The sequence below is a fragment of the Nerophis lumbriciformis genome, linkage group LG19 (genome assembly GCF_033978685.3).
Source record: "Nerophis lumbriciformis linkage group LG19, RoL_Nlum_v2.1, whole genome shotgun sequence".
NCBI classification, from domain to species: domain Eukaryota; kingdom Metazoa; phylum Chordata; class Actinopteri; order Syngnathiformes; family Syngnathidae; genus Nerophis; species Nerophis lumbriciformis.
Genome location: NC_084566.2, coordinates 13,124,311 through 13,135,637, shown reverse-complemented (window position 1 = coordinate 13,135,637; position 11,327 = coordinate 13,124,311). Strand labels below are relative to the sequence as shown.

General features: G+C 34.9%; 1 long non-coding RNA gene across 1 annotated transcript; it reads left to right on the top strand.

Annotated features, from left to right (window-relative positions):
• The first annotated feature begins 7,976 nt into the window (after positions 1 to 7,976).
• Positions 7,977 to 10,963, top strand: LOC133619036 (uncharacterized). Its single transcript, XR_009817383.2, has 3 exons — positions 7,977 to 8,394; positions 9,482 to 9,676; positions 10,391 to 10,963. It is a non-coding gene; the product is annotated as an uncharacterized lncRNA (long non-coding RNA).
• The last annotated feature ends 364 nt before the right edge of the window (positions 10,964 to 11,327 follow it).

Here is an 11,327-nt window from a genome sequence, read left to right as displayed (position 1 = left end):
TCCGATACCCCATACTACTGTCATACTAAATATGAAAAGTTATAAACCTAACTCCAAAACCAAACCTGCATTATGTCTAAAAATGCCTGTAATATTGTGTCTTTGTGAATTTTACTAGAATCGGGAGGTTTATGAGGTTTAAAAATACAAAAATGAGGTTTTACTCATAATGACAGTATAACTGCCACACGCAATATGACAGTTATTTAAAAACTCCTAATCCACACAAGCAAAATGGCTATTGATGCCTGAAATAATGCATCCTTGGGAGTTTTACAAAAACATATGCTTCTTTAGATCTTGCATACACAAAAAGTAGCTATTTACTCAATATGACAGTAATGTTCTTAAAATCCTAAATAATACAAAAAAGGAAAAAATATGTATTCCATTATAATTCCTAAACCAAACATGCAAAATGTGTAAAAATGCCTGTAATATTGAATCAATGTATGTTTTACTAGAATCAGTTGTGTTTGAAAGGTTTGCAAATACAAAATTTAGGTTTTTTTCACCATGACAATGTACACTCAATATCACAGTAAATTAAACATAACTCCTAAACTACACATAAAAATGAGCTAATATTGCCTGAAATAATGGATTCTTGTGAGTTCTACTCGAAACATTTGCTTTTTAAGGCTTGCAAACACAAAAAGTAGTTTTTTACTCATTATGACAGTAATGTTTTTAAAATTCTGAGATAAAGCTAAAAATGCAATGAAAATGTATTCCATTATAATTCCTAAACCAACAATGCAAAATGTCTAAAAATGCCTGTAATATTGAATCCATGTGAGTTTTACTAGAATCAGTTGTTTTAGTAAGGTTGGAAAAAAACAAAAATTAGGTTTTACTCTTTATGAAAGTAAACTGTCACACTCAATATGACAGTTATTTAATAATCACTCCTAAACTACTCATGCAAAATGGCTAAAATGTTTGAAAAAATGGATCATTGGGAGTTTTCCTCGCAACATATGCTTTTTTAAAGCTTGCAAACACAAAAAGTATTTTTTTACTCAATATGACAGTAATGTTCTTAAAATCCTGAGATAATGCGAAAAAAGCAGTACATTTCTAAACTAAACATGCAAAATGTGTAAAAATGCCTGTAATATTGAATCCATGTGAGTTTTACTAGAATCAGTTGTTTTAGTAAGGTTTGCAAAAACAAAAATTAGGTTTTACTCTTTATGAAAGTAAACCGTCACACTCAATATGACAGTTATTTAATCATAACTCTAAAACTACACATGCAAAATGTCTAATGATGCCTCAAATAATGCATTCTACAGAGTTTCACTCGAAACATATGCTTTTTTAAATCTTGCAAACACAAAAAGTAGTTTTTTACTCAATATGACAGTAATATTTCTAAAATCCTGAGATAATGCGGAAAAAAAACAAATGAAAATATATTCAATCATATTTCCTAAATCAAACATGCAAAATGTGTAAAAATGCCTGTAATATTTAATCCATGTGAGTTTTACTAGAATCAGTTGTGTTTGAAATGTTTGCAAATACAAAAATTAGGTTTTTTTCACCATGACAATGTACACTCAATATGACAGTAAATTAAACATAACTCCTAAACTACACGTAAAAATGAGCTAATATTGCCTGAAATAATGCATTCCTGTGAGTTTTACTCGAAACATATGCTTTTTTTAAGGCTTGCAAACACAAAAAGTAGTTTTTTACTCAATATGACAGTAATGTTCTTAAAATCCTGAAATAATGTGAAAAAAGCAATAAAAAGGTATTCCAACATAATTCCTAAACCAACAATGCAAAATGTCTAAAAATGCCTGTAATATTAAATCCATGTGAGTTTTACTAGAATCAGTTGTTTAAGTAAGGTTTGCAAATACAAAAATTAGGTTTTACTCTTCATGAAAGTAAACTGTCACACTCAATATGACAGTTATTTAATCAAAAATCCTAAAATACACATGCAAAATGGCTAATAATGCTTGAAATAATGCATCCTTGGGAGTTTTCCTCGAAACATATGCTTTTTTAAGGCTTGCAAACACAAAAAGTGTTTTTTTTTACTCAATATGACGGCAATGTTTTTAAAATCCTGAGATAATGCGAAAAAATAAATAAAAATGTATTCCATCATAATTTCTAAACTAAACATGCAAAATTTGTAAAAATGCCTGTAATATTGAATCCATGTGCGTTTTACTAGAATCAGTTGTTGTTGTAAGGTTTGCAAATACAAAAATTGGGTTTTTTTTCACCATGACAATGTACACTCAATATGACAGTAAATTAAACATAACTCCTAAACTACACATAAAAATGAGCTAATATTGCCTTAAAAATGTGAATTTTTGTGAGTTTTACTCAAAACATATGCTTTTTTAAGGCTTGCAAACAAAAAAAGTAGTTTTTTACAAAATATGACAGTAATGTTCTTAAAATCCTGAGATAATGCGAAAAAAGCAATAAAAATGTATTTCAACATAATTCCTAAACCAACAATGCAAAATGTCTAAAAATGCCTGTAATATTAAATCCATGTGAGGTTTACTAGAATCAGTTGTTTTTGTAAGGTTTGCAAATACAAAAATTAAGTTTTACTCACTATGACTTTATACTGTCACACTCAATATGACAGTTATTTAAAAATAACTCCTAACTACACATGCAAAATGGCTAATGATGCCTCAAATAATGCATTCTACGGAGTTTTACTCTAAACACATGCTTTTTTAAATCTTGCAAACACAAAAAGTAGTTTTTTACTCAATATGCCAGTTATATTCCTAAAATCCTGAGATAATGCGAAAAAAGCAATAAAAATGTATTCAATCATATTTCCTAATTCAACCATGCAATATGTGTAAAAATGCTTGTAATATTGAATCCATGTGAGTTTTAGTAGAATCAGCTGTGTTTGACATTTTTGCAAATACAAAAATTTTGTTTTTTTACCATGACAATGTACACTAAATATGACAGTAAATTAAACATAACTACTAAACTACACATAAAAAATGAGCTAATATTGCCTGAAATAATGCATTCTTGTGAGATTTACTCGAAACATATGCTTTTTAAGGCTTGCAAACACAAAAAGTAGGTTTCTACTTAATGTGACAGTAATGTTCTTAAAATCCTGAGATAATGCGAAAAAAGCAATAAAAATGTATTCCTACATAATTCCTAAACCAACAATGCAAAATGTGTAAAAATGCCTGTAATGTTAAATCCATATGAGTTTTACTAGAATCAGTTGTTTTTGTAAGGTTTGCAAATACAAAAATTATGTTTTTTTCACCATGACAGTATACTGTCACACTCAATATGACAGTTATTTAATCATAACTCCTAAACTACACATGCAAAATGTCTAATGATGCCTGAAAAACTGCATTTTACGGAGTTTTACTCGAAACATATGCTTTTTTAAATCTTGCAAACACAAAAAGTAGTTTTTTTTACTCAATATGACATTAATATTCCTAAAATCCTGAGATAATGCGAAAAAAGCAATAAAAATGTATTCAATCATATTTCCTAAATCAAACATGCAAAATGTGTAAAAATGCCTGTAATATTGAATCCATGTGAGTTTTACTAGAATCAGCTGTGTTTGAAAGGTTTGCAAATACAAACATTTGGTTTTTTTCACCATGACAAGTACACTCAATATGACAGTACATTAAACATAACTACTAAACTACACATAAAAATGAGCTAATATTGCCTGAAATAATGCATTCTTGCGAGATTTACTCGAAACATATGCTTTTTTAAGGCTTGCAAACATAAAAAGTAGTTTTTTACTCAATGTGACAGTAATGTTCTTAAAATCCTGAGATAATGCGAAAAAAGCAATACAAATGTATTCCAACAAAATTCCTAAACCAACAATGCAAAATGTCTAAAAATGCCTGTAATATAAAATACATGTAAGTTTTACTAGAATCAGTTGTTTTAGTAAGGTTTGCAAAAACAAAAATTAGGTTTTACTCTTTATGAAAGTAAACTGTCACACTCAATATGACAGTTATTTAATCATAACTCCTAAACTACACATGCAAAATGGCTAATAATGCTTGAAATAATGCATCCTTGGGAGTTTTCCTCGAAACATATGCTTTTTTAAGGCTTGCAAACACAAAAAGTGTTTTTTTACTCAATATGACGGTAATGTTCTTAAAATCCTGAGATAATGTGAAAAAAGCAATAAAAATGTATTCCATCATAATTTCTAAACTAAACATGCAAACTGTGTAAAAATGCCTGTATTTTTGAATCCATGTGAATTTTACTAGAATCGGTTGTTTTTGTAAGGTTTGCAAATACAAAAATTAGGTTTTACTCTATATGAGAGTATACTGTTACATTTAATATGACAGTTATTTAAACATAACTCCTAAACTACAAATGCTAAATGGCTAATGATGCCTGAAATAATGCATCCTTGGGAGTATTACTCGAAAAATATGCTTTTTTAATCCTTGCAAACACAGAAAGTAGTTTTTTTACTCAATATGACAGTAATATTCTTAAAATCCTGAGATAATGCAAGAAAAAAAATAAAAATGTGTTCCATCATAATTTATAAACCAAACATGCAAAATGTGTAAAAATGCCTGAAATATTGAATCCATGTGAGTTTTACTAAAATCAGTTGTTTTTGTAAGGTTTTCAAATACAAAAAATAGGTTTGACTTACTATGACAGTTATTTAAACTATATGTATTTTTGTGAGTTTTACAAGAAAAAATATATTTTGAATGTTTACAAAAACAAAAGTTTTTTTTTTTTTACTCAATATGATAGTATAACTGTTATACTGAATCCATCCATTTTCTTCCGCTTATCCGAGGTGGTGTTGCGGGGGCTGCAGCCTAAGCAGAGAACCCCAGACTTCCCTCTCCCCAGCTACTTCGTCCAGCTTTTCTCGGGGGATCCCGAGGCGTTCCCAGGCCAGCCAGCTGATATAATATTCCCAATGTGTCCTGTGTCTTCCCCGTGGCCTCCTGCCGTTTGGACTTGCCTTAACGTAAAAAGCAATACAAATGTATTCAAACACAACTCCTAAACAAAACATGTAAAATGTCTGAAATGCCTGTAATATTGAATCTATGTGAGTTTTACTAGAATCAGTTGTTTTTGTAAGGTTTGCAAATACAAAAATTAGGTTTAACACTTAATGACCGTATATCTGCCACACTCAATTTGACAGTTATTAAAACATAACTCCTAAACTACACATGAACATTTTCTAATAATGCATGAAGAACCGTATCTTTTGTGAGTTTTACTAGTAACATTTTCTTTTGTGAGTTTTACTAGTAACATTTTCTTTTGTAAGGTTTGCAAAGACACAAGTTAGTTTGTTTTACTCACTATGACTTTACTGTCACACTCAATATGACAGTTATTTAAACATAACTCCTAAATCGCACATGCAAAATGGCTAATAATGCCTGTAGAAATGTATCTTTGTGAGTTTTACTGGGAAACAATATTTTGTAAGGTTTGTAAAGACACAAATTAGTTTTTTTTACTCAATATAAACATAACTCCAAAACTACTCATGAACATTTTCTAATAATGCATGAAGAAATGTATCTCTGTGAGTTTTGCGAGAAACATTTTCTTTTGTAAGGTTTGCAAAGACACAAGTTAGTTTTTTTTACTCACTTTGACAGTATACTGTCACACTCAATATCAGTTATTTAAACATAACTCCTAAACCACACATGCAAAATGGCTAATAATGCCTGTAGAAATGTATCTTTATGAGTTTTACTGGGAAAAAATATGTTGTAAGGTTTGTAAAGACACAAGTTAGTTTTTTTTACTCAATATAACAGTATAACTGTCATACTATAAACAAAAGTTATATAAACATAACTCCAAAACCAAACATGCATTATGTCTAAAAATTCAGCACTGCAACTACACATGCACCGGATTTAAACTAAATGTCCCTGCTGCTGAGGTCCGAGTTGCAGGGCTGGCCACCACGCCAACATCATCCAGGGCCCCAGAAACATTTGTAGGTCAATGCCCCACAATACAAGTAGACGCTGGAGGCACTATTCTGCCAGGACTTTTAGACACCGGGTCCCAAGTGACGCTAATGTCCGAAAGCCTATTTAATGCTCACTTTACCAAAGCTAAGCTCGAAAGGACCCCTACCCTTTTTCGTCTAGGAGAAGCTAATGTCCTGGAAATCCCCTATGCGGTTCTTGATTTTGAGGTAGAGGGTGTTAAAGTTCCCGAAAGAGGAGTAGTAATTGTTCCGGATCAAAACTGTACACACCCCTTCATAATTGGTATGAATCTAATCGTGGGTTGTTGGGATGCCGTTTTTAAATGTCCTAAGACCTCTACTCTTCGGCATCTTCAAAAGCAAAAGGTGTGGAGGGAAGCTTTTGCTACATGTTCCCGTATAGAAGCTGTTGCTGCTGAAGATGGTTTGCTAGGCCACGTGAGATTGGCCTCGAAGACTAGTATTACATATCCCCCATAGGAGATGTTGGTGTGGGGCTAACTACTGCGCCCTGCCACGCCAACTGCCGGTGCAGTTGGCGTGGCAAAATCACTGGTCGTGGTGAACAGAGGTAGGCTGCCTCTCCGTGTTTATAACCCCCATTCCTACAGTATTTCCTTAAAACGATTTGAGAAGTTAGGGCAGCTGTTCTGTGTTGATGATAGTGATGTGCATGGAGCTGAGGATCTGTGTTTGTCTCTAGTAGAGGAGGGTGTGGTAAAAGTGTGACTCATTGATGCCACAGCCCAAACCAATCCAGAACTGTCCCCAGATGTTAGGGATTTGAGTGATAAGCCGGATCTGTCTGAGCAGCAACAGGTGCAGCTACGCGCCCTGCTGGCGAAGTGGGAGAAGGTGTTTGCACAACATGAGGACTTTGGAAAGACCAGTGTTGTGCAACACAGGATATTGACTGGAGATTCCGCCCCTACCAGGGAGAGATACCGACCCATCCCGCCTCTGTAGTATAAGGAAGTGAAGACACTGCATGCTTTCAGGTATGCTTGAACAGAGAGTGATAAAGGAAAGCTGCAGTCCCTGGGCAGAACCTATAGTGTTAGTCCGCAAAAAGGATGGGAGTTGGCGCTTTTGTGTAGACTACCGGAGGTTAAACTCAGTTACACATAAAGACGCCTTTCCGTTCCCCCGAATCGAAGAGACCCTTACTGGTCTGAGCAAATCTGAATGGTTTTCGACCTTAGACCTCGCTAGTGGATATTGGCAAGTGGAGGTGCACCCGGACGATCGTGAAAAGACTGCATTTACAACTCCCCTCGGACTGTTCGAGTTTGAACGCATGCCATTTGGTCTATGCAATGCACCTGCCACTTTCCAACGGCTTATACATCATTGTTTGAATGGTAAAATAGCGGAATCATTTTTGGTTTATCTTGATGACATAATAATTTTTTCTGTTGATTTCACTGCCCATCTACAGCATCGGACCAGGTGTTTGAACGGTTGCAGCGACATGGATTTAAACTCAAGCCCTCTAAGTGCAAGCTCTTTCAGCGTGAGGTGAAATTCTTGGGACATGTGGTGGATCGGGATGGAGTGAGACCAGACCCAGGTAAAATTAAGGCAGTACAGGACTGGGCCGCTCCGACCACTGTCAAGGAAATGAGAGCGTTTCTTGGATTGGCAGGCTATTACCAACGTTTTGTGGCTGGGTTTGCTAAAATAGCCCGTCCCCTAAATAAATGTCGGTGGGACGGCCTCACTGGCCGTCCCACCGACAAGAAGGCACAGGCCCACAAAATAGTGTGGACACCAGAGTGTCAGACGTCCTATGAAGAGCTAAAAAAGGCTTTGACCGACAGTTGCCTGCCCGCTATGCAGACGAGAGTTGGCACCGTTGCAGGGACTGACAACGATAATGTATGGGGGGGGGGGGGTGATGGGACACAAGAAGGGGATTTTACTTTTTTTGTTTCATTGTCATGCATGTCTGAGTGTTTTTATTGTTGTAGATTTTAATTGCATGTTTTTACATTTTACAATTTGATTGTATTTTTAATTGCATGTTTTTACACTTTGAGGACTTTGACTGTATTTTTAATTGCATAATTTTATTTCTTGTGGACTTTGCTGGCACTTTAAGACGTTGCCCCTTTTAGCTTGTTGCCCCTGACAACCAAAGTGCCCGATCGAACGGCACCTGAAATCAGACGCAACTGTGGAGCATTAGGGCTGCACACATTTAAAAAGGAGCGACCAGGAGGATCGTCAGGCTTGACAAGGAGGACCGGGTGAACGCGCGCAGGTTGAGAAGGAATCCCCAGGACTACCCAGCAGACCCGCAGGCTACCGAAAATAACCCCCAGAATCCCACAACCCGCAGGGGCAGAGGAAACTCTGCCTCCAAAGTAAGTGTCGTGCCTTGTGGATTTGCAGGGGTATATAACTGCCTTGGGCTGTGGGGCTTGTGGCTCGTGTGTCGTGCGCTGCTGTGTGGTTCTGTGAGCAGGAGCAATCGAACACGATTCATAAACCAAAGATGTATTATGTCTAAAAATGCCTGTAATATTTTATCCATGTGAGTTTTACTAAAATCAGTTGTTTTTGTAAGGTTTGCAAATACAACAATTAGGTTTTACACATAATGTTAAGATAGCTGTTGCTATCTCAACAATATGATTGGGTGTGACTAACTGCCACACCCAATCAGTAGTTTTTTACTCAATATGACAGTAATATTTTTACAATCCTGAGATAATGCAAAAAAAGCAATAAAAATGTATTGCAACATTATTCCTAAACCCATCCATCCATCCATTTTCTACCGCTTATTCCCTTTGGGGTCGCGGGGGGCGCTGGAGCCTATCTCAGCAACAATCGGGCGGAAGGCCAACAATGCAAAATGTCTAAAAATGCCTGTAATATTGTATCCATGTGAGTATTACTAGAATCAGTTGTTTTTGTAAGGTTTGCAAATACAAAAAATTAGGTTTTACTCACTATGCCAGTTATTTAAACATAACTCCTAAACAACAAATGCAAAATGGCTAATAATGCCTGGAGATGTATTTTTGTGAGTTTTACTAAAATAATGTTCTTTTGTAAGGTTGGCAAAGACACAAGTTAGTTTTTTTACTCAATATGATAGTATAATTGTCATACTAAATAAGAAAGTTGTATAAACATAATTTCAAAACTACACATGCAATCCGTCTAAAAATGCCTGTAATATTGAATCTTTGTGAGTTTTACCAGAATCAGGTATTTTGGTAAGGTTTACAATTACAAAAATGAGGTTTTACTCATAATTCAATATGGCAGTTATTTAAACATAACCCCTAAACCACACATGCAAAATGGCTTATAATGCCTGGAGATGTATCTTTGAGTTTTACTAGAAAACAAGGTTTATAAAGACACAAGTTAGTTTTTTTTACTCAATATAATAGTATAACTGTCATACTAAATCTATCCATTTTCTTCCGCTTATCTGAGGTCGGGTTGCGGGGGCAGCAGCCTAAGCAGAGAAGCCCAGACTTCCCTCTCCCCAGCCACTTCGTCCAGCTCTTCTCGGGGGATCCCGAAGCGTTCCCAGTCCAGCCGGCTGACATAGTCTTCCCAATGTGTCCTGGGGCTTCCCCGTGGCCTCCTGCCGGTCGGACTTGCCCTAACGAAAAAAGCAATTAAAATGTATTCAAACACAACTCCTAAACCAAACATGTGAAATGTCTAAAATGCCTGCAATATTGAATCTATGTGAGTTTTACTACAATCAGTTGTTTTTGTAAGGTTTGCAAATACAAAAATTAGGTTTAACACTGAATGACCATATAACTGCCACACTCATTTTGACAGTTATTAAAACATAACTCCTAAACTACACATGAACATTTTCTAATAATGCATGAAGAAATGTATCTTTTGTGAGTTTTCCTAGTAACATTTTCTTTTGTAAGCATTGCAAAGACACAAGTTAGTTTGTTTTACTCACTATGACTTTACTGTCACACTCAATATGGCAGTTATTTAAACATAACTCCTAAATCGCACATGCAAAATGGCTAATAATGCCTGTAGAAATGGATCTTTGTGAGTTTTACTGGGAAAACTATTTTGTAAGGTTTGTAAAGACACAAGTTAGTTGTTTTTTTACTCAATATGACAGTTTTACTGTCATACTAAATATGAAAGTTATATAAACATAACTCTAAAACCAAACATGCATTAAGTCTAAAAATGCCTGTAATATTGTATCCATGTGAGTATTACTAGAATCAGTTGTTTTTGTAAGGTTTGCAAATACAAAATTTAGGTTTTACTCACTATGACAGTTATTTAAACATAAATCCTAAACAACAAATGCAAATAGCTAATAATGCTTGGAGAACTGTATCTTTGTTATAGAGAGCCTGCTGACCAACAACATCTCTGTCTGGACTGGAGCCTGCAGTGCCTCAGACTGGAAGTCTCTCCAGAGAGTGGTGAGGACGGCGGAAAAGATCTGCAGGACTCCTCTCCTATCCAGGAGATCGCAAAAAGCGCTGCCTGACCAGGGCTCAGAAAATTTGCAAAGACTTCTCCCACCCCCACCAACGACTGTTTTCACTGCTGGACTCTAGAAAGAGGTTCCGCAGCCTCCGAAGCAGAACCTCCAGCTTCTGTAAGAGCTTCTTCCCTCAGGCCGTAAGACTCTTGAACGCATTATAATTAAATTATCCCCTCAACTCCCCTCAAAATGGATTAACTCGCTGGAATAAAAAAAACAATATAACATACACCCATAAACGTGGGCGCATGTGGAAAAAGTGCAATATATTTATCTGCACAGTAATCTTTTTATTTATTTATATATATTTAAGTATATTTATTTACTTTATATACATATTTATATTTTATTTTTATTTATTTATATATGCACCTTATTGCTTTTTTATCCTGCACTACCATGAGCTTATGTAACGAAATTTTGTTCTTATCTGTGCTGTAAAGTTCAAATTTGAATGACAATAAAAATAAAGTCTAAGTCTTTACCAGAATAATGATGTTTTGTAAGGTTTGCAAAGACACAAGTTATTTATTTATTTTTTTTACTCAATATGACAGTGTTACTGTCATACTAAATATGAAAGTTCTAAAAACATAACTCCAAAACCAAACAAGCAATGTATTTTGGTAAGGTTTACAATTACAAAAATTAGGTTTTACTCATGACAGTATACCTGCCACATTCAATTTGACATTTATTTAAACATAACTCCTAAACTACACATGCACAATGGCTAATAATACCTGGGGAAATGTCTCTTTGTAAGTTTTACTGGAAAAAAATATTTTTTAAGGT